Raw genomic sequence first — 25,236 nt, 5'->3', positions numbered from 1 at the left:
CAGAACATAATTTGCACTTTACTGAAAAAAATTTATATGTTTTTAATTTATAACTTTAATAAATCAAATAATATTAACATTTTGATTACTAAATATCAGTATATGTATATTAAAATGACAATGTAAATTCATTTGTATTTTTTGCAGTAAAGGGCAAATCATGTTCTGGCCTTGGGAAGCCATAGGGATTTTGAGTCCAACTTATGTTAATTTCTGCTCATTTTTGAGTTTGACTCGGTTATTTATTGTAATTTCTGTTCGTTTTGGGTTATTTGTTTAATTTGCTACTTTTTTGTTTAATGGAGTTCTTTACTTTTCTTTGAAAAACTAATTTGGTGGCAAAAGTTTTTTTTAATTAATTTCTGTTCGTTTTATATTGACATAGTCTTTTCAGGGAAAAAGAAAATAATACTTCAAATCTTTTTTTTTTTTTTTTAAGGATTGATAGTTTGGCCTGCTATTTGTATGCTGGAGAAAAATTTTCAGCAATTTTTAACAACATACACCCTTTTAAAAATCTGGACACAAATAGTACTGTTTAATTTAGTTTTATACCTCCTCTAGTTGACCTGAAATGGAAAACTTGATACCATTCGCAAAAAAAATATGTTTACTTTCTTTGATAGCTTGGATACACTTACGCTATTTTGATTTAATTAAGTTTTAAGAGCAGAAGTAGCCCCGAAAGTTAGAACATAATACCCTCAGTCGTTCTTGGGATACTGCTGAGATGCCTTATTGGGAATTAGCATTAACACAGTGCATTTTGATTTAATCTTAAGGCAACATTTAGTTTTTAAACATAATGGCCAAATTGGAGGGTGGGCATGGTAGGGAGATTAGTTGCCCTCCAATCACTTTTGACTATGAAAAAGGGCATCAGCCCATTCAATTTTCAATCGAATGAGCCCTTTTCGAATTTCCTACGAATACTCCTTTGATACGAAGTGCCTTGGTCTAAACAACAACAACAACACAAAAATAATATATTATACCCACATCGATCTTTACTATAAAAATCACTTTCGACTATTAAAATTGGCACTAGACCTTTCGATTTCCAATCGAATGATCCCTTTTTGAGTTTCTACGACAACGCTTTCTATAAACACCTTATATGCCCCCAGGGCATAAATTATAACCCTTACCCTAAGGGCTATGAGGGTGGATGTCATCCTCTAAAACCTAATTTCCAGAACTTTCAACTACGTTAAACAAAATGGCTATCTCAAAATTTTATTGGATGTCTTTGGGAAAATGGTGAGCGTGAGAGGGGCGTTATTCGCTCTCCAATTACTTTCAACTATTAAAAAGAGGCACTAGCCATTTCAATTTCCAATCAAATGAGCCCCTTTGAGGTTTCTACGACAATGCTTTCAATAAAACCTTATATGCCTCTAGGGCATAACTCACAACCCGTGCCCTGGGGGCTGGGAGGAGAGGGGTTGTCATTCTCAAAGACCTAATTTTCAGAACTTTCTACTACGTTGAACAAAATGGCTATCTGAAAATTTTGATTGGATATGTTTGGGGAAATGGCGGGTGTGAGAAAAGGATTAGTTGCCCTTCAATCATTTTTAACTGGTAAGAAGAGCACGAATCCTCTCAATTTACAATTGAATGAGCCCCTTTTGAAGTTTTTACGATAATGTTGACTGTAAAAGCCTTATATGCACACAGGGAATAACTTACAACCTTTGCACTGAGGGCTCTGATGGGGTTATCATCCTAAAAGACCTAATTTTCAGAACTTTCGACTACGTTGAACAAAATGCATATCTCAAAATTTTGATTGGGTGTGATAGGGGAAATGGCGACTAACTTTCCAGTTAGTTGCCTGTTGAAAAGAGGGGTTCTCATCCTTAAACACCTAATTTCTATAACTTTTAACTACGTTGATTAAAATGGCTATCTAGAAATTTTGATTGGATGTGTTTGGGGAAAAGGTGGGCGTGAAAGGGGGGTTAATTGCCCTCAAATCACTTTCGAGACTATTAAAAGGGACACTAGGCCTTTGAATTTCCAATCGAATGAGCCCTTTTTCAGGTTTTTACGACAAATATTTTAATAAAAACTTATGCGTCCCCAGGGCATAACTTATAACCCTTGCCCTGAAGACTGTCGGGGGAGTATTCTAATCAAAGGTATAATTTCCTGAACTTCAAACTGCGGTGAACAAAATGCCTATCTAAAAATTTTTATTGGATGTGTTTGGGGAAATGGAGGGCGTGGAAGGGGTGTTAGTTGCCTTCCAATCACTTTCGACTATTAAAAAGGGCACTAGACATTTCAATTTCCAACGGAATGAGCCCTTTTTGAAGATTCCAAGACAACGCGTTCTATAAAAACCTTATATGCCCCCAAGGCATAACTGACAACTCTTGCCCTGAGGGCTCTGGGGGAGTTCTCATCCTCAAAGACCTAATTTCCAGAACTTTCAACTATGTTGAACAAAATGGCTATCTTAAAATTTTGATTGGGTATGCTTGGGGAAATGGTGGGCGTGAGAGGGGGGTTAGTTGCCCTCCAATCACTTTTGACCATTAAAAAGGGCACTAGGCCTTTGAACTTCCAATCGAATGAGCCTTTTTTGAAGTTTCTACGACAACACTTTCAATAAAACCTTATATCCCCCCAAGGCATAACTTACAACCCTTGACCTGAGGGCTGTGGGGGAGTTTTCTCCTTAAAAATATAATTTCTATCTGGAAATCAACTACGCTGAACAAAATGGGTATCTCAAAATTTTGATTGGATGTGTTTCGAGAAATGGTGGGTGGGGAAGGGGTGATAGTTGCCTTCCAATCACTTTAGACTATTGAAAAGGGCACAAACCACTCCGACTTTCAATTGAATGAACCCATTTCTAATCTTCATCGACATCTTCATTTATACAAGGTGCCCTGGGCCCTGGTCTAAAGGAAAAAATAATAAATAATACAGTGTCTCAACATCGTTCTTATATGCCCCCAGGGTAGAATTTAAAGCTCTTTCGCTGAGGTTCGTGTGGCAGTAACCTTCTCAAAAACATATTTTCTATCTGGAAATCAACTACGCTGAACAAAATGGCTATCTCAAAACTTTGTTTGGCTGTGTTTCGGGAAATGGTGGGCCTGGAAGGGATGTTGTTTTCTTCCAATCACTTTCGACTATTACAAAGGGCTCAAGCCACTCCAATTTTAAATTGAATGAGCCCTTTTCGAAGTTTCTACGACAACTTCTTCGATACGAAGTGCCCTGGTCTAAAGGAAAGAAATAATAAATAATACATTGTGCCAACATCGTTCTTATATGCCCCAGGGCATAACTTAAATTCCTTGCCCTGAGGGTTGTGGGGGAGTCACCTCCTCAAAAACATATTTTCTATCGGGAAATCATCTACGCTGAACAAAATGGCTATCTCAAAATTTTGATTGGACGTGTTTGGGGAAATGGTGGGCGTGGAAGGCGTGTTAGATGCCTTCCAATCACTTTCAACTATGAAAAAGGGCACTAGCCGTTCCAATTTCCAATCGAATGAGCCCTTTTCGAAGTTTCTACGACAATTCCTTCGATACGAAGTGCCCTGGTATGGAAAAAGAAAAAAACAAAAATAATAATACATTGTGCCAACATCGTTCTTTACTTAGGCAGCGCGATTGCGCTGCCTATGATTTACGAATGGTTTATCACTAGAACAGAATTTAGTCTTACGTTCGGGAAAGCACTCGAGAAATTTCAAATTTACCTTATTATGGAATTTTTCAATTTGGGAATCCAAGTCTTTAGCTGAAGAGACCGCGATCCAGTTTTCTCCAGTTATCTAGTCACCGAATTGCAGCAGACCATGGTCAGTGATCGGCCTTGAAGTAACTTCGGTTACTGAATACTTAATTTTTACTTTTTCCAAGGGGTTCCATGTAGCATATATTGATAACTTCCACCAAGTGGTGCTAGTTTACTTGGATTCTGGTAATATTCCGAAAGATTTGTCAGGATTATATCCAGAGAAGTACTCCCCTTAGTTGTTGGGAAATTGACTACAGTTTTAAGGTTAAGTGACCTGGCCAGCGATTTACTATGGAGTTTGTTAGCATCTCCTAGCATTACTACTCCAAAATATGGGTGAGTTCTCTGAACCTAATTTGTCGATTCCTTTGGCTTCTCCCAAAAAGCCTTTCTTGCCACAGCGGGCTAACCAAGTGTATAATAGAAAACGCATACTGCTACGGCAGAGAGCGGCCTAGGGAGTCGCTTAGGTTGGGCTTTGACCCAAATAATTTCATCATTATCTTCAAGAAAAGGTATACTTAAATGCTGAGGTTTAAAATCTTATGCACGAGGGTCACAATTCCACCTCCTTTTTTCCCAAGAGGATGGTCATCAGGCCGAAGTTTAATAAAAGAAGCAAAGTTAGGAACCTTCAATAAATTAAAATCTTGTTGGTGGACCTTGGAAACACAGATAACGGAAGAGCCAAGCATTTGAGCCGTGGTCTGAGGTTCAGAAAATTTCTTTAGATTTAAACTTTCGACGTTGCTGTAAAGGAAGGAAGGAAATACGTAACGTTTGTCGTGAAACTCCCGGGAAAAAGGTTTATTTTGGAATTTCTTGCCCACTATCACGACTGGAACAGCAACAGGATTATTTAAACTGAAGTCACCAACAATTTTCTCCTTCTGCAGGGAAAGGGGTAAAGGGGAGGGGGAATAGGATAGGAACGGGTTGTTGATTGGCTGTTGATGAAAATGGAGAAGTGGGGGAGGAGGAGGGAGGGGATCTAAGAGGCTTCTGAGATGTGTCATAGTAGGGGTGGTGTACTGAAAATGGGTGCTGGATTCCCCAGGAAGGTGGGCCTGCGTTTGAACCCAAGAGTGTCTCCTCTTTTCTACATCCCAAGAGGGTTTGTTTTGGATTTTCTGCTGTTCACATCGTCGAAGGTGGATGTTTTTTAATGAGCGGGACATTGAACTAGCCAAAAGACGCTGTATGAATACTACTCCTACTACTTCTACCGTTTCAAATAAGACTAAGGGTGTTAGACGTTTTCAGGGGGTATGTTAAATTAAATTGAAACACAACATCTGCATGACGGCTATCAAAAGGCCGTATCAGCAGTATAATAAGAATGATTTTCAGTATTAGGTTGAAACTTTCATGGCAGGTTAAGGGGTATGTTGATCTAATAAAAACCTACTATGTGTATACTAACACTAGTTGTAATTGTACCTGCTGTTAGTACTAATATTACTAAGGCTAATAAAATTTATCCGAAACTTTCAGGGACTGTTGAGGGGATGTTGGGCTACGCTAAACATATTATGTACATGCTGCTTATCAACAGGACTTACCAGTAATATGTAAAAAATGGCTTAAAGTATTAAGATGAAACTATCAGCGGATGAGACGGGGATATTGCACCAGACTAAAAAGCACTAATATGAATACTATTACACTGTTTACTAATAATACAAGTACTGCTATCACTAATAGGCTACTAGTCCAATTGATCATACTATTGCTTCTGCTGCTATGCCTACTGCTAGTGCTAATGCTAAGGATATTAGTTTAACTTTCTAAAAATGGCAAGGGCGGTGTTCAACTGAATGGAGACAAACTATTTACGTGTGGGTTATCAAAGAGGTGTATAGTGTATCTGAAAATCTCAAGGCTTGTGACTTTTACCGCTACTTCTACCACTACTTCTGCCGTGCATCTAGGTCGTCAATATATCCAGGCCGAATATCTTAGGAATACAACAAGGTATAAAGTAGAAACTTTCACGGAAAGGTTATGTTACTTCAAAACTAAATCATATGGCAATATGTGTATGCTGGTTGTCATTAAAACCTCTCATGAATATCACAAGGCCAACTGAGGGTGTTAAATTGAAAATTTCAAGGCTGCCACTATTAATAGTTCTGCTTGTATAGTTGAACTAAATCAAAAGAGTTTAAATTAATCCAGTCTGTCAAAATAGAAAAGATACAATGTTTTAGGAATAGTATTAAAGTGCAAATTATGTCATGGTATTCAGAAGCCTTGCTTCAACTGATCGAACTGCTCTCGTTATTGCTAAGCTTTTAGTTTTTATTAAAATTTGTAGTTATTTCTTATAGCTTTTACTTTTACTTTAGGAACAGGTAGTTGAGGAGAGGTATAAATTAAAAATCGTAAAAAAGCTATAATATTTGAAAGTATGTCAAGCATTTCACCTTCAGTTAAACTTTTCTTATCCTTTTTTTCTATTCTCTTTCTTCAAACCCTTTAAACCTAAACCCATAAATATTAAAAACTTTTCTTGTCGAAACTCTCGTATCTATGGTCACAAGATAAGATATATTAAAAAAAAGAAGATACATTGTATAAGAAGTTTTTTGGTTATCTCTTCAAGGAGTCTGGTTCTAAAATAAAGATGACAAATTGACTCAGAGCAAAAACTAAAACATCATAAAATACCAAAAAAGGAACAAATCAGCGACAAAATAAAAATGATTTTTTTGCTGGTAGGGGGGGGGGCATAAAGTCTTTAATACATCATTTTGACGTTGATGATTTCAATTGTATACTTTTTATTTTGCACCTTTATTTATTTTTCAATCAAATAGTGAGTCATTCATCCATTTTTTTTTCCAGTTATGTCTTAAGCTTCTTCTTTTTTAATGAGTAGCTATTACTTCAATCATAGTGAAGAAACGTTTTGAAAGAATTTACTAAGCTCGTCCTCTCTTTGCAACCCTTCTTGCTCTTATATTTACAAGGTCTTTAGATGCAAGAAGGTCCATTTCATCTTTACTCATCCATAGAGTACCCTGTTAAAATTGTGGCATTTTAAATATTTATAATGTGTTTCAACGTATTATAAGTAACAAACTTCTTAAGTGTTTTTATATGATGTTTACTCTGATTTTTTGTAGAACCTGAAGATACATCCTCAAATGATGATAAAGATTTTATTGGAAGTACATATTCTATGTTATTAATGAAACATGAAGCCAATCTTTTTGCTGTTGCCCCTGACATCTCTACAGATTGTAAACTTAGTGCTGACCATCTTAAACGGGAGTCGAATATTGACGAGGATAAAGGATTAAATTCAGATATGATCAAATAAAAAAAACAAGTTTTTTCAATTGAAAGTAAGGAACAATATTAAGACTTAAAACAAACAAAATTATTATGTATATTAGGGGGTCTGCCCCCTAGTCAATACCTCGCTCTTTACACTAAAGTTCAAATTTTGGTCCAATTCTTTAAAAATGACCCCTGAATCACAAAGGCCGTTTAATTAGAATAAGTAGCTCATTTTAACGTACTAAGAAAACTTTAGCGTAAAGAGCGAGGCATTTAATGGGGGGGGGGGGGGCAAACCCCCTTATGTATGCAATAATATCTGTTGGTTTTAAGTTAATATTGCTCCTTACTTTTAGTTGAAAAAATTAGTTTCTCTTTATTTAATTTCTGATCGTTTTTTAAAAAATGCTGGCAAATTCGGCACCCTCTTCATAGCAATGTCCCTTCCCCCACGAAAACATCCTCCTTGGAAAGATCTTCCTACTTAAGCCCCTGCTCCTAGCCTCCCCCCACCAAAAATCCCCCTGAAAGTGTCTCTATATTTCCCAATAACCAATACTATATGTAAACAATGGACAAAGTTTATAACCTGCAGCCCTTCCCCCGGGGAACTCTGGGGATTAAGTCATCCTCAAAGACATAGTTATTAAATTGTTCGACTGTCCTGAACAAAATGGCTATCTCAAAATTTGAATTGGGTGAATTCGGGGAAAGAATTAGCGGGGGAGGGGGCCTAGATGCCCTCCATTTTTTTGGTCAATTGAAAAGGGCACTAGAAACTTTAACATCCGTACCAATGAGCCCTCTCGTGACAGTTTTAACCACTGGTTCAATACTATCCCCCCTGAAAAAAATGCATCCGTGATCTTTCTTCTGGCAAAAAATATAAAATTCCACATTTTTGCAGAAGGGAACTTGAAATATGTACAGTAGGGTTCTCTGATACGCTGAATCCGAAAGTGTGATTTTCATTAAGATGCTATGTTCTGAGGGGGTCTTTTTCCCTTTTTTCGAAACTAAGGGAAATTTTCTCAGGCTTTTAGCTTTTGATAGGTAAGACTAAACTTAAAGAAACTTGTATATTTGAAATCAGCATAAAAATCAAATTTTTTTAATGTATCTATTGGCATCAAAATTCCGTTTTTTAGAGTTTCGGTTACTATTGAGCCAGGTTGCTCCTTACTTCCAGTTCGTTACCACGAACGGTTTGATGATCTTCTCTATTTCTGCTTTTCGAAATGAAAAGGTATATATTACTTTTTTTTTTAATCTGTTTTGGGGCGTAAAATTGTGTCTGTTGAATCTGAGCGCACTGATTGCATAAAAAAAAAAAAAATAGTAAATAATACCCAAGGATGGTTTCAACTAGGACATAAAATTGTCCATCCCAATTAAATGCCTCTATAAAGCGATATACTAATTTTTTTTTAACTTTTTTCTAGCTTTTATAATTCCAGAACTATTTGACAATTTAAAACATATGAGATATTTTCTGTTGTTTTGGGTACAATGGACATGTGTACAAGTAGTGTGAGAGATAAAAATAATATGCCAGTGTGTCTCTCCCTACTCATGGCATTCTGATAAATAAAAGTTCAAATAGGGATAAAATCCTTTTAATAGACAGTGATGATAGAAATTCACAAAAATACCAGATATTTCGGTCACATATACAGTGACCGTCATCAGTAGTAAAACTATCTACGTCATGGCATTCTTTTTAACCACGGCTTCGGTTTTACTTGCTTTTATGGCAACAATGTCACGAAATAAGTGGATAATGTATATGGAGTGGAATCAGCCTTGTTGCTGCAAGGAGGATTTTAGAATTAAATGAAATACGGGTTTTCCATAAATTTTAACTTTTCCAAAATTGAAAGCGGATTACGACCTTGACTTTATTAGCTTGATAAAGTTCTTTGAGATTTTAGTTGTTTTTTTCAGGCTACTAATATAAAATATTTAATTAGCTTTTTTATCGTCAGAAATGCCTAAATTTAAAAAAAAATGTTCCAACATTTCTAGTAGTAAAAATAGTGATAAAGTCATGCTACTAAAATATTTCAGAAATGTTAAATAGACTTTTTTTCAGAAGATTGAATTAAGAAGAGTTTTATCAGAAATCGGTTATTTGCTCCTACGATAAAGCCTTGTTTGCTTTGACAAACCTTGAAAATTTATTTGAATGTAATGTAGAATTACTTAGAATATTATGTTGTGTAACAAAAATACAAAAAATTAATTATTCGATTATTATATTTGAAGAAACTGCCATAGTTGGTAAAAGTAGGAAATTAATGTAGCATATAAATAATACAGTAAAGCAATGCTTTTTATACAAACCCACTGTTAAGATAATTTATTAAAGTCTCCTTTCTTAAGAATTTAAAACACCAAACAAAAAAAAGGAACAAAGAATTTGTACTGTAATATAAATGATGCCTCAAATTGGATTTTATAAATTTGTAACCAAGGTAAAAGTAATTAAAATTAAAGTTATGGTAGCTGTGTAAGGTTAGAGCTGTTAAGAGCTGAGTTTTATACCAAATAAAATAATGGGTAAAAATAGAAGAATTTGTGTTTATTTTTAGTGAATTTTATATTATTTTACTTTTCCCAGTTACAACGCTCTATGATAATGGTATCAGCAAAGAAGGATGTGAATTATCCAGCATGCCAGGTCTTACAAGAATGTGTCCAAAGGAAAAAATGAATTTGAATTGTCAACATCAGGTGCCAAGCAACATTCCTACTGAAAATGATATGACAAAACAGGAGGTTTCACATACTAAGAAAAAACATTTCGAATGTGATATATGTAAGAAACATTTTACTTCAAGTTAACCCTATCATCACAGAACTCATACCGGAGATAAACCTTTCGAATGTGATGTATGTAAGAAACATTTTAATTCAAGTTAGGGGTTATCCCATCATCACAGAACTCATACCGGAGATAAAGCTTTCGAATGTGATATATGTGAGAAAACGTTCTATGAAAAACACCACCTATCTGGTTATCAAAGGACTCATACTGGAAAAAACCTTTCGAATGTGATAGATGTGAAAAGAAATTCAGCCAAAAAAGTCTGCATTTCTGTTAATCAAAGAACTCATACTGAAGTAAAACCCTTTGAATGTGATAAATGTGAGAAAACAGACCGAAGGAAATACTGCCTATCTGTTCATCAAAGAACTCATACTGGAGAAAAACCTTTCGAATGTGATATTTGTGAGATGAAATTCAGCAAAAAATCCACCCTATCTAATCATCAGAAAACTCATACTGGAGAAAACCTTTCGAATGTGATAAATGTAAGAACCATTTTACTTCAAGTTACGGGTTATCCCATCATCACAGAACTCAAACCGGAGATAAACCTTTCGAATGTGATATATGTGAGAAATTGTTTCGTGAAAAACACCACCTATCTGGTCATCAAAAGACTCACACTGGAGAAAAACTTTTTGAATGTGATATATGTAAGAAACGTTTCACTTCAAGTTACGGGTTATCTTATTATCAGAGAACTCACACTGAAGAAAAACCTTTCGAACGTGATGTATGCAAGAAATGTTTTACTTCAAGTTACGGGTTATCTTATCACCAGAGAACTCATACCGGAGATAAACTTTTCGAATGTGATATATGTGAGAAAACCTTCCGTGAAAAACACCACCTATCTGGTCATCAAAAGACTCACACTGGAGAAAAACCTTTCGAATGTGATATATGTAAGAAGCGTTTTACTTCCAGTTATGGGTTATCTTATCATCAGAGAACTCACACTGAAGAAAAACCTTTTGAAGGTGATGTATGTAAGAAGTGTTTTACTTCAAGTTACGGGTTATAATGTCACCAGAGAACTCATACCGGAGATAAACCTTTTGAATGTGATATATGTGAGAAAACGTTCTATGAAAAACACCACCTATCTGGTCATCAAAAGACTAACAGTGGAGAAAAACCTTTTGAATGTGATATATGTAAAAATCGTTTTACATCAAGTTACGGGTTATCTTATCATCAGAGAACTCACACTGAAGAAAATCCTTTCGAATGTGATGTATGTAAGATATTTTTTACTTCAAGCTACAGCTTATCTTATCACCAGAGAATTCATACCGGAGATAAACCTTTCAAATGTGATATATCTGAGAAAACGTTCCAAGAAAAACACCACCTATCTGGTCATCAAATGACTCACACTGGAGAAAAACCTTTCGAATGTGATAGATGTGAGAAAAAATTCAGCTTAAGATCCACCCTATCTAATGATCAAAGAACTCATACTGAAGAAAAAACTTTCGAATCTTATAGATGTGATAAAAAATTCCGCCGAAAATGTACCCTATCTAATCATCAAAGAACTCACACTGTGGCAAAACCATTTTTGTATGTCAGTGTGTAAGGGTTTTGTTTGTTCACAAAACTTTTTTGATACAAAGTATCAAAGAATTGATGCGAGAGAAAAACTTTTCTGTATATTTAATTTGTTTAATCAGGAAAATTTTGTCAGCAATATATATGAAAACACTTTTAAATGTCAGCAATGCATATTTATCAGCTTGCTAACATATTTTTAATTACGCTTGCAAAAGATTTGTGCCCTTTTAAAAAATCTTTATTAAATATAGTGCTATTTTTTGAAAATTCCTTTTATTAAGCATACGAAAATCACACAAGAAGTACATTATTCGTGTGAAATCGCAAATTAGAGCACAAGATATCCGTAGTTGAATTTACAGCATACTCAAGACTAGATGACGCCTACAAACTATTTTCTCTAAATATGTTCTCTTACAAAATTCTTTCTTTAATTTGATTTCTGATGTCTTCTTAGAATTTATGTCTAATCCTTGTAGTAAAAGAAGTTGTGCTATTAACCCTGATCATATTCGACGCATTTGAATTTTGATGTATTTTTGAAGAGTTGTTCACATCCGTCTTTTCCTTGGGGTTTGCAGAACAAAGGTTCGTAAAATATTAATTTTTTACGCTCAACTTGGGTTTAGTTTATTCAGTGTCTAGCTCTATGCTTTAATGAGAAAGAATAAAGATTGTGTTTTAAGACCTACACGGCGTCCAAACATAAATGTGATATTCTAATATAAAGTAATGCATATTTATCAGCTTGCTAACATATTTTTAATTACACTTGTAAAAGATTTTTGCCTTTTTTAAAGCATTTTTATTCCTATTTTCTTGAAAATTCCTTTTATTAAGCATAAGAAAATCACACAAGAAGTATATTATTCGTGTAAAATCGCACATTAGAGCACAAGATATCCGTAGTTGAATTTATAGCATACTCAGGACTAGTTGACGCCTACAAACTATTTTCTCTAATTATGTCGTTTTCCACAATTTTCTTTAATTTCATTTCTGATATCTTCTTAGAATCTATACATAATCCTTGTAGTAAAAGAAGTTGTACTTTTAACCCTGATCATATTCGACGCATTTGAAGTTTGATGTATTTTTGAAGAGTTGTTAACATCTGTCTTTTCCATGGGGTATGGAGAACAAAGGTTCGTAAATATTATTTTTTTAGGCTTAATTTAGGTTTAGTTTACTATGTGTCTAGCTCTATGCTTTAATGAGAAAGAATGAAGATTGTGTTTTAAGATCTACATGGCGTCCAAACATAGATGTGATATGCTAATATAAAGTTTTTTTTTTACGAATGATAAGTTTTGTGATTATCTAAATAAGACCATACTAAGCAGCATTACAAAGAGCATATCGCAATATCAGAACTTGAAAAAAAATAATATCTCCACTTTCCCAAAAACAGCAGGAAAAAAACACAAACTTAGACTACTCTCCTTTTTTTACCAGATCATTATCCTTTTTTATCATTTTATTTTTCCTTTTTTTATATCTACCGATCTGAAATATCGTCTTTTTTAAAGCCGTCCATAGGAGACCCACCATAATGGGAACATCCCATCTTCTGAAGAAACAGAATCACGATCTGGTCTTCCCTTCCTAGTAGTGCCAAAGGCCCGCTTACGGTCGCATCTGGATCTAATCATCCATCAATAATATCCATCAATCAGTAATAAATCTGATATCCATCAATCAGTATCCTGGCGTAACCGGCGTACAAAAAGACAAAAACAGTAAACACATATAGAGATCCAATCTGGCTTGGATTTTGGGTAATCAGCCTGAAAAAAATATAAATGTTATTACTTTTATAACTTTAAAAAATCAAATAATATTAACATTTCGATTAATAAATATCAGTAAATGTATATTAAACTGACAATGCACATTCATTTGTATTTTTTTCAGTAAAGTGCAAATTATATTCTGGCCTTGGGATTGTATAGGGGTTTTGAGCCCTACTCACTTTAATTTTTGCTCGTTTTGAGTTATGCTCGGTTATTTGTTGTAATTTCTGTTCGTTTTGTGTTTCATGTATTTATCGATGCTGACTAGTGGTAGTTTCACGCTTGGAAGATTATTTGACTTTATTTTTGATCATTTTTGGTTTAATGGAGTTCTTTACTTTGCTTTGAAAAACTCTTGTGGAAAAAGTTTTTCTTAATTAATTTCTGCTCTTTTTATATTGACATAGTCTTTTCTGGGAAAAAGAAAATAATAGTTTAAATCTCTTCGTTTTTTTTAAGACTTTATAGTTTGGCCTGTTATTTGTATGCTGGAGAAAATTTTTCAGCAATTTTTAACAGCATACGCCCTTTTAAAAAGCCGGACACTAATAGTAGGATTTAATTTAGTTTCATACCTCCTCTAGTTAACCTGAAATACAAAACTTGATACCATTCATAGAAAAAATCTGTTTACTTTCTTCGATAGCTTGGATACACTTTTTATTTTGATTTGGTTAAATTTTAAGAGCAGAAGTAACCCCAAAAGATTGAATAGAATACCCTCAGTGATTCTTGGGATACTGCTGAGATGCCTTTTTGGGATTTAGCATTAACACAGTGCATTTTAATTTAATCTTAAGGCACCATTTAGTTTTTAAACATAATGGGCGATTGGGAGGGTAGGCGTGGGAGGGGGATTAGTTGCACTCCAATCACTTTTAACTATTAAAAAGGGTACTAGCCCTTTCTATTTTCAATCGAATGAGCCCTTTTCGAAGTTTCTATGACAACTCCTTCAATACGAAGTGCCCTGGTCTAAACAATAAAAATATAATATACATTGTACCCACATCGCTCTTTACTATAAGAATGTCAAGCCTTCCAATCACTTTCGACTATTGAAAAGGGCACTAGCCCTTTCAATTTCCAATCGAATGAGCCCTTTTTGAGTTTCTACGTCAACACTTTCTATAAGCACCTTATATATCCACAGTACATAAATTACAACCCTTGCCCTGAGGGCTGTGATGGGGTTGTCATACTGAAAGACCTAACTTCCAGAATTTTCAACTGCGTCAAACAAAATGACTATCTCAAAATTTTGATTGTGTGTGTTTGGGCAAACAGTGGGCGTGAGAGGTGCGTTAGTTGATTTCCAATCACTTTAAACTATTAAAAAAGGCACTAGCCCTTTCAGTTTTCAATCGAATGAGCCTTTTTGAAGTTCCTACGACAACTTACTTGACTTACTTGACTTAAGGCTCCTGCCGAGGGTTTGGCGTAGAGAACGATGAGACCAGGTGCCTCCAGGTGAACCTATCACTTGCCAGGATCGCAGCTTCCTCCACTGGGATGTGGGCTTGGGTGAGGAATTCATCGGCTTTGTCTTTCCACCTAGTGGGTGGGCGTCCTCTGGGTCGTTTCCATCCGTGTAGGGTGGGGTCGAAGTCAAATGCGACCCGTGCTGGGGTCCTTATATGTCCTTATATGTCCCCAGGGCATAACTTACAACCCTTGCCCCAAGGGTTGGGGGGGGGCTTGTCATCCTCAAAGACCAAATTTCCTGAACTTTCAACTACGTTGAAAAAAATTTATATCTCAAAATTTTGATTGGATGCGCTTGGGGAAACGGTGGGCGTCAGAGGGGGGTTAGTTGCCCTCCAATCACTTCCGACTGTCAAAAACGGCACTAGCCTTTTCAATTTCCAATCGACTGAGCCCTTTTTGAAGTTTCTATGACAACCCTTTCTATAAAAACCTTATATGCCCCCCAGGGCATAACTTACAACTCTTGCCCTGAGGGCTGTGAGGGGGTTGTCCTCCCAAAAACCTAATATCCAGAATTTTCAACTACGTTGAGCAAAATGGCTACCTCAAAATTTTGATTGGATGTGTTTGGGGAAATGGTGGACGTGAGAGGGGGGTTTCAGGCTCTTTTTGCGAAATTTGGAAGATTTCTTTTCATGACGAAGAAAATGTTATGTTAAATATGAACAGTCACCATTCCTGAATCAGTGTAATAAGAATATATTTTCGCTCCAAATTTTTTTTAAAGAATGTTATTCAACTTTTGGTAACCATGGGCCGAGGTTCGCTCTTTACTAGGCTCCAGATACATAGTAACAATCGTATATGTTTGTGCAGAAAAAGAAAAATCAAAAGAAAGGGATGGATTGAACTCAAGAACATTACAATGAGCATCAAACTGAAACTGTTTTGAAAATATATCGGGCTTGAGAATTAAACTATTAAACTCCCATATAGTCCATTGGCACACGAAATTACTGCTATCTTTCGCTTGGATATTTATCACTTATTACGAATTTTTCAAACTGTCTATACTTTATCTATAAAGTTCGGATAAAGACAACAGCCATCTGTAGTTGAAATCTTCGTCACTTACTACGATTTGGTCGTCACCACCTTATGATTTGATATTTTGAGTTCTGGACGCTTTCCGGAGCCATCCAAAATGGTCAGTGCAATATCTTCCCTTTAAATTATCTTTGATCTATGCTACTCATCCGTTACTAGGCCGTGTTTAGACGGACTGATTATTTATCGATAATTGACTATTCGGCTATAAAAACGGCAGTTTTTATAAAAAATCGGCCGACTTTCTTCTAAAGCAAGTTCCTAGTCGCTCGTAGATTTTGAAGAAATCGGCCGATTGAAGAGTAAAATTTTAAATTTTAGATTATGTAAACAAGATTACTGACTTGATCACCCTTGTTCAAGGCTACAAGCTTCTCTATAACCCATCATATATTAATTAGGAAAAAAAAAGAAAGATAAAATTTTGAAACATTTTACTGTGAATTTCTCACTGCCACTTACGAATATTTCATGTTCTCTGCCAAAAATTGGCTGATTTCTTATGGTCACGTTCGAAAGCGATGGCGCTGGAAAACGATCGATTTTTCATGCAAAATCGGTACGTCTAAACACGGAATTACTTCCGTTGACTACCTAATTTTTTTCAATATATCTCCGACTTGCAAGCTACGATCTCGGCACTTTGAAAGCAGAATACATTCGCAATGGAATACGTTATTCTTCGCGTGACATATATATGTTCTTTCGGCCTTCCCTTAAACAGATACTAAAAGAATATAATTAGAGTTTGTGAATAGCACATATGGGGTCCCCCAATATTACCATGTTTATATATTTGTTCAGATGTGGCTAGACCTTTGGGCAATCGTGAACCCCACAGTCTTTTCAGTCCCTGTTCCTTTTATGGTTCGACCTTGGGACTTAGCCTCTCTAACTATTAATGAAAACTATTTAACTAGTAAAGCTTTTTACTGATATAGACAAAAATCGATCACAATCACTAATTGTCACTTCCACAAAAACCGCCATTTCATCAACAAAAATCGTCACTTCATTGATAAAATTCTTTGAAATATTTTCAATTTTGTAACTTTAAGAAATCAAAAATTAATTAAGATTTTAGGGAATAAATATCAGCATATGTATATTAAATTGACAATGCACATTTTTTTTTCAGTAAACTCATTTGAATTTTTTTCAGTAAAGTACAAATTATATTCTGGCTTTTAGAAAGCATAGGGGTTTTGAACCATGCTCACATTAATTTATGCTCGTTTTGAATTTGACTCTAATATTTATTTTAATTTTTGATCGTTTTGGGTTTCATTTATTTATTGATACTGATTTGGGGTAGTTGTATGCTTGGTAGATTATAAGATAGTCCGGACGCCAGGTGTTGAAAATGTCAACCATACCACGACGGAATGGGGCTTCTACGAGAATTAGCCTACCCTCCACCCCGTAAATTGACCATGCGGATTCAAAAATACCAATGGCACTTGATTGCGAGTGGTGAAACACTCCGAAACTTGACATTTTATTATATTTTGGTGTTTCATACAAGAAAATACATGCTCCACAAAGTTTGAGGTGCATTTTTCCACTCAAATAGAAATGCCTAGAAGCCATAGAATGTTTTCATAACAAACTAGCACGATTAGTTTAAAAAAATGGCACAGTTAAAAAAAATGGCAAAACTTTATGAGTCTTGAACAGTCTTGGAAAGTATAAACAAAATCAAATTGAATATTAGATATATGATTATATTAATTGTTGAAAGATCAATCAGTTCAAGTTTTTTTTCACTGTAGTTTTTATTTTCATTTTCAATGCTGTAAGAACTGGAAAATAACAAATTTGTAATATACGAGTAATTCGTTTTCAGTGAAGCACCAATGACGCAGAAGGCTTTAGGTTTGTACAGTTAAAGAAGGGGGCAGTATCCAAATTTTGCTTGTAGTGAAACTATATTTGTCTTGACCAATCTTGAAAAGAACTAATAAATTAAACTGAATATTTGATGCATAATGATATTAATTGCTAAAAGCTCATCAGTTCAAAATTTTACTGTAATTTTAGTATTTATTTTCAATATTAAGTGCAAAAGAAAACATTTGTATTATAATTCGTTTTCAGTAAAGCGCAAATGACGCAGTAGGTTTTAGGCTTCTGCAGTGAGACGATACCCAAACTCTTGTTTGTAGTTATTTTTATTCGATTCAAACTTTATTTGCATATTCAATTTAAGTTTTACTCGTTTTAAGATTTATTTTTTCATTTACATTAATATATATTGTACGTTTTGTTCGCACTGACTTTTTATTTAATTTCAGCTCGTTTGAAGTTTCATTTATACTTTAATAGCAAAATACTTGGTTTCGTTTTAAGCTAGATTGTTATATTCAATCTAAGCATTGCTCGCTTTAAGATCTATTTATTCAATTATATTATTGCTCGTTGTATGTTTTTTGCTATGATTGTTTATTTAATTTCTGTTCGTTTTGGGTTTCATTTATTCTTTAATAGTAATTTCTGGTCGTTTTTGAGTTTGAATTTAACAGGTATTTGTATCTCCTGAGGTTAAGTTTAAAATGGCCATTACTTTTCTTTGAAAAACTTATTTTTCGGAAAGTTTTTTTTATAATTAATTTTTGTTCGTTTTTGATTGCAAAAAATTTCAAGTTTTTTTTTTGGCATGGTGGGGGGGGGGGTGCTTACTGTCCGATTATTCTTGAATTTAAAAAACGGATCTAGAACTTTCAATTTAAATCGAATTAGGCTTTTTTCAAAGTCTATACGATTAGGCTACCTATTTGATAAAAACCTAATATAAGAACAATAGTCCGCGGGCATAATTTTCGGACAGCAATTAACAACAGTAAAGGGATGCAAAAAATAGCTCAAATAAGGGGGTTTAAACCATTTCCCTTACTGACGTAAATGGATGACAGCTGTTTGGACTTGTCCTTAACTGGAATTTGTCTGCCAAAGCAATTTTGCATCTATCACAGAGTATGTATTTTAACCTAATAATTAGATAATTATAATAGATTTCCTATGTGTTCTTCCCATACAAAACCCCTTCCAATAAGTTATAAACCCCCCTTAATAAGTTATGACCCAGGGCATAACTTACAACGCCTACCCCTGGGCCCTGGTGGGCTGTGTCGACACCGGAGTTTTTGTTATAAGAACTTTGAACTATTTTAACAAAATGTCTATCTCAAAATCTTTATCTGATGCATTGAGGTTGTGAAGGAGGGAGAAGGGATAGTTGCCCTTCAATCTCTTTTGACTCTTAAAAAGTGAACAAGAACTTTCAATTTCCAATCAAACGAGCCCTCTCTAAAGTTTATACGAGCATCCTTCCATAAGAAATAATATGAAGGATTCAGTATTGGAGGTTTAAGGTGCGGGGGTCACCACTTTTAAAGGCAAAAATGGCGCAAAGAGTTGCTATGCCACTTACTGGAGGGGGAGATCCCTCATCGGCCCAAAATAGTGGGATTTCCGAGGTTACTTCAACGGTTCCGTATATACTAGCGTGATCGGATGGTCTATGGCCACATTTAAAGCCAAGGTTTACCGATAAGATTTCTAACTATCTCTTTAGACTCAACCTAAGCTGAAAAATTAAAAGTGTACATAGTATAAAAAAGTCTTACTGTATTCACTTCACGCTGTATAAAAGAACTTAACTTAAAAAGGGAATTCTTTCTCCCAGCCCGCTCCGCTAGCCGCGTGCTGCCACATGGGGTACGGGGTGGTAAATGAATTTTTCCAGCCAATCCTAGGACTTACTAACTTACTAGTCAACCTCCCTAACTGTGCAATTTCTTACCTCGTGGTCTATTAAGCAACTACGCAATTAAGAGGACCCAAAATGGCGTCACAAAATAATAGGAAAATTAGTAATTATTACTCGGGGAAGGAAAATAATTAAGGGGCCAAAAGAAAGGAATCTGGGAGGGACATTTATCTAAACAAACTGGGACCAAGGGTTCCAACATTTGGAGAATCCTTAAATTACAACCCTTGCCCTGAGGGCTTTGGGGGAGTTGTGATCCTTATAGACATAATTTCCAGAACTTAAAACTACGTTTAATAAAATCGCTGTCTTAAAATTTTGTTTGGATATGTTTGGGGAAAAGGTGGGCGTGAGAGGGGGGTTAGTTGCCGTCAAATCACTTTCGACTATTACAAAGGGCACTAGCCCTCTGAATTTCCAATCGAATGAGCCTGTTTTGCAGTTTATACGACAACACCTTCTATAAAAACCGTATATGCCCCCAGGGCATAACTTAAAACTCTTGCCCTGAGGGTTTTGGGAGATTGTCCTCCTCAAAAACATATTTTCTATCTGGAAATCAACTACGCTGAACAAAATGGCTATCTCAAAATTTTGATTGGATGTGTTTGGGGAAATGATGGGCGGGGGGGGGGGGGGGGCTAGTTGTCCTCCAATCACTTTCGACTATTAAAAAGGGCACTAGCCCTTTGAATTTCCAATTGAATGTTCCTGTTTTGAAGTTTTTACGACAACACCTTCTATAAAAACCTTATATGCCCCCAGGGCATAACTTAAAACTCTTGCCAAGGGTTGTGGGGGAGTGTCCTCCTCAAAAAAATATTTTCTATCTGGAAATCATCTACACTGAACAAAATGGCTATCTCAAAAGTGTTATTGGATGTGTTTTGGGAAACGATGGTATGCCCCCAGGGCATATCTTAAAACCCTTGCCCTGAGGTTCTGGGGGAGTGTCCTCCTCAAAAACATATTTTCTATCTGGAAATCAGCTACACTGAACAAAATGGCTATCTCAAAAGTTTGATTGGATGTGTTTGGGGAAATGATGAGCGTAGGGAGGGGGGGGGGGGGGCTAGTTGCCCTCCAATCACTTTTGACTATTAAAAAGGGCACTAGCCCTTTAATTTCCAATCGAATGAGCCTGTTCTACAACAACGCCTTTTATAAAAACCCTAAATGCCCCCAGGGCATAATTTAAAATCTTTGCCCTAAGGGTTGTAGGGGAGTGTCTTCTTCAAAAAGATATTTTGTATCTGGAAATCAACCACGCTGAACAAAAATGGCTATATAAAAATTTTTATTGGATGTGTCTAGGAGAATGATGGGCGTAGGGAGGGGGGGGGGTCTAGTGGCCCTAAAATCACTTTTGACTATTAAAAAGAGCACTATCCCTTTGAATTTCCAATCGAATGAACCTTTTTTGAAGTGCCTACGACAACGCCCTCTATAAAACCTTATATGCCCCCAAGGCATATCTTAAAACCCTTGCCCTGAAGGTTCTGGGGGAGTGTCCTCCTCAAAAACATATTTTCTATCTGGAAATCAACTACGCTGAACAAAATGACTATCTCAGAATTTTGATTGGATGTGTTTGGGCAAATGATGGGGGGGGGGGGGGGGGGCTAGTTGCACTACAATCACTTTCGACAACTAAAAAGGGCACTAGCCCATTAATTTCCAATCGAATGAGCCTGTACTGAAGTTTCTACGACAACGCCTTATAAAAACCATATTTGCCCCCAGGGCTTAACTGAAAACCCTTACCCTTAGGGTTCTGGGGGAGTTTCCTCCTCAAAAATATATTTTCTATCTGGAAATAAACTACGCTGAACAAAATGGCTAACTGAAAATTTTTGATTGGATGTGTTTGGGGAAATGATGGGCGGGGGGGGGGCTAGTTACACTCCAATCACTTTGGACTATTAAAAAGGGCACTAGCCCTTTAATTTCCAGTCGAAGTAGCATGTTTTGAGGTTTCTACGACAACGCCCTCTATAAAAACCTTATATGCCCCCAGGGCATATCTTAAAACCCTTGCCCTGAGGGTTGTGGGGGAGTGTCCTCCTCAAAAATATATTTTCTATCTGGGAATCAACTACGCTGAACAAAATGGCTATCTCAAAATTTTTCTTGGATGTGTTTGGGGGACTGATGGGCGTGGGGGGGGGGCTAGTTGCCCTCCAATCATTTTGGACTATTAAAAAGGGCAATAGCCCTTTAATTTCCAATCGAATGAGCCTGTTTCGAAGTTTCTACGACAACGCCTTCTATAAAAACCTTATATGCCCCCAGTGCATAACTTAAAACTCTTGCTCTGAGGGTTGTAGGGAGTTTTCTCCTCAAAAATATATTTTTTATCTGGAAATCAACTACGCTGAACAAAATGGATATCTAAAAATTTTGATTGGATGGGTTTGGGGAAATGATGGGCGTGGGGGGGGGGGGCTAGATGCGCTCCAATCACATTCGACTATTAAAAAGGGCACTAGCCCTTTAATTTCCAGTGGAATGAGCCTTTTTTGAAGTTTCTACGACAACGCCTTCTATAAAAACCTTATATGCCCCCAGGGCATAACTTAAAACCCTTGCCCTGAGGGTTTTGGGGGGGTATTCTCCTCAAAAATATATTTTCTATCTGGAAATCAACTACGCTGAACAAAATGGCTATCTCAAAATTTTGATTGGATGTGCTTGGGGGAATGATGGGCTTGGAGGGGCTAGTTGCCCTCTAATCATTTTCGACTATTAAAAAGGGCACTAGAACTCTCAATTTCCGATCGAATGAGCCCCCTTTGAAGCTTCTACGACGACCCCTTCCATATGAAAAACCTCTGGGAAAAAAAATAATAAATAATAAAACATTGGAGCCGTATGGCCTTTACTATAGGCAACGCTACAGCGTTGCCTCTGATAGACAAAAATCAATCACAATCACTAATCGTCACTTCCACAAAAACGGCCATTTCATTAACAAAAATCGTCACTTCATTGATAAAATCCGTCACAATCGCTAACCGTTACTTCAACGACAAAAAAGCGTAATTTGATCGAAAAAAATCCGTCATTTCATCGACAAAAATCAGTCACAGCGTCGATAGTCTTAACATCCACAGTCATAACATCGACACGTCAACTCATCGACAGTCACAATCCCTACCCGTCACAACGTCGACAGCCATAGCATCATCAGGTCATTTCATCTAAAAAAAAACTGTCGATGAAATGACTTGTCGATGTTATGACTGTCAACGTTGAGACGGGTAGCGATTGTGACTGTTGATGTTATGGCTGTCGAAGAGTTGACGTTTCGAAGAAATGACAGATTTTTCTTGTGGATGTATTGACGTTTAGTGCTTGTGACTGTTATACGAAATGGTAGCACTCTCATTGGATTCAGGTATAAAACCCTAGTGGTAAATTTGTTTGATAGGCTATGTCGTTCTTGCTTTAAAAAAACGAGGTCTTCAGGGCATATCGAATTAAAATTAGAATTGAAATTCAAACAAAAATTCGACTAAAATTACGAAGCTGAAATTAGAATTAAACAAACTAGAATAAAAAATTAAGCGAATCGAATTGTGAATTAAATTTTTTTTATAAACTTAAAAGAAACGGAGGTAAATATGGCAATTTTAATTTTGATTCGATATGACCCGAAATCACTCGTAAAAAATTGGAATTAAAATGAATCCACAATTAGGTTTCAAAAATCCAGAAAATAGTTTCGCCGCCGAAAACTTTGACATGAAGGTGAAGAATCAACCCATCTTTAATATGGCCTCCAGTCATTTCTAAGGCCAAATTTTCCCATATGGTCTTTAAGGAAAAGCCTATGCGTCTGAACCTAAGGTGCAATTACACGATGCAGAAAACCATGCGGAGGTGATCACACGTTTCAACATGCAGATTGAACAATATTACTTTCAACTTTAAAACCATGTAGGTCATCGTAGGTCAAAATATACATTTCGTTACTACAGTCGTTCGGAACTTGTCGAACTCAAAGATCCTTAATAGCTAACGAAGATCAACGACTCCCATCTTTTTGGTATAACTAATGCAATTTTCGAAGTGAAAATGACACTCGATGATTGGTTCTTCAGTTTTCGACTAAGATAGGTAGCGGTATCAACATAAAATCTCACTCTGTTGACATTATCGATGACGATATCTTTCTTTCATTTATTGAAATTGAACAAGCACTATATTTAATTTATAGGTAGAGTTAATGTCAAAGCTGGAAATACATGCAGAACTCATGCAAGGAACAGACCACTAGGTAGCATGCCTCTCAATTTTCCATGACGTGTTTTCGTGCCAGAGGCAGGTCTTCCCAGGTTTAAGTATCTTTGCTAGTAATGTGCTATCGTTGCTACTTCGAAGTACCAAAAGCAAAGTATAGTAAGAAGGCCTGAACACCCACTGAAAGTGGTCACAGGTTTTTGATGAATCTCACGGGTTTTTTGGCACTTTTTTCACAGGTTTTCAAAATTCATAGTGGCAGTGCTGGTCTGTGATTCAGAAAGAATTTGTTGAAGAAGGGGAAACAGAAAATGTTTATTGAAGTTATACTTCACCCCTTATAAAACACCATCCTCCAAGCCCCCTAGCTCACATCCCTATCAGAACGAATCACCAAGTCAACAAGCCGCCTTGTCCAGTGAGATGAGGTCAGCCTGGCCCCCCCCTCCCAAGAAGACACAAACCAGAAACACTACCTGGAATTAATCCCTTAACTGAAAAACAGGATGCACAACTAAACATGCAATCCCCAAATATATGCTTATTCATTCTAAACTGTAATGCAGTCGAGGCCATGAATATACATCAACTACAGAAAACAAAAATCATTTCAGAATTGGCAAAAATCTACATCCCTGATGATATGCTCATTCAAGCAAAGAAAGATCTTGATTTACTATTAACAAAGCTGAACATTGATACACAGTCATATGAAAAATAAATCAACAACACAACACATATCAATACTCCAGTGGAACGTAAGATCACTCACATAAAATAAGCTAAATGAACTAATATCTTTTATGAATAATAAATCCATCAATATTGCTTGCCTCCAGGAAACTCATCTAACCCAAAATCAACAAAATAAGTCTCTGGGATATACTATCCTGAGAAAGGATAGATCATCAGAGAGAAAAGGAGGTGGAGTAGCTTTATTAATTAATAATAAAATACAATTCTGTGGCATCACCTTTCCTGATTTTGTAAATGATGTTGATACAATTGGTATCAGTATTTGGCTGAATAATACAAAAACTTACATAATAAGTTTTTATAACCCTAATGGCCGAAATACAGATGCCATGGATTTCTTCAACTATATAAATAATTCTAATATGTTAAAAAAATATCATTATTTGTGGAGACTTCAATGCCCACAGCCTTTTGTGGGGGAATAAACCAGCAAATAAAGCTGGTAAGTTCATTGAGCGTATGATTTCAAATAATATTGAATTAGCTGTTACTACCCCCCCCCCAGCCTGAATACATATTTCAACCCCAAAAGTGGCAGTTTCTCTACAATTGACCTACAAATTGTGTCATTAAATATTTTGAATAAAATTTATGTAAATAAAATTGATAGTCATTTTACTGACCACTTTGCTATCGTTTGCTCCCTAAATGAACCTGCTGAAACCTTATCACATACCTCCAGATATGTCAACACTAAAGCA

General features: G+C 35.9%; 1 pseudogene; it reads left to right on the top strand.

The window, feature by feature from the left end:
* Positions 1 to 8,562: 8,562 nt before the first annotated feature.
* Positions 8,563 to 11,465, top strand: LOC148945820 (uncharacterized; annotated as a pseudogene).
* The last annotated feature ends 13,771 nt before the right edge of the window (positions 11,466 to 25,236 follow it).

The sequence above is a fragment of the Artemia sp. Qi Xiang Cuo genome, chromosome 12, assembly GCF_049724085.1.
Source record: "Artemia sp. Qi Xiang Cuo chromosome 12, ASM4972408v1, whole genome shotgun sequence".
Taxonomy (NCBI): domain Eukaryota; kingdom Metazoa; phylum Arthropoda; class Branchiopoda; order Anostraca; family Artemiidae; genus Artemia; species Artemia sp. Qi Xiang Cuo.
Note: the sequence above shows the minus strand (reverse complement) of the source record. Positions and strands in the feature narration are given on the sequence as shown.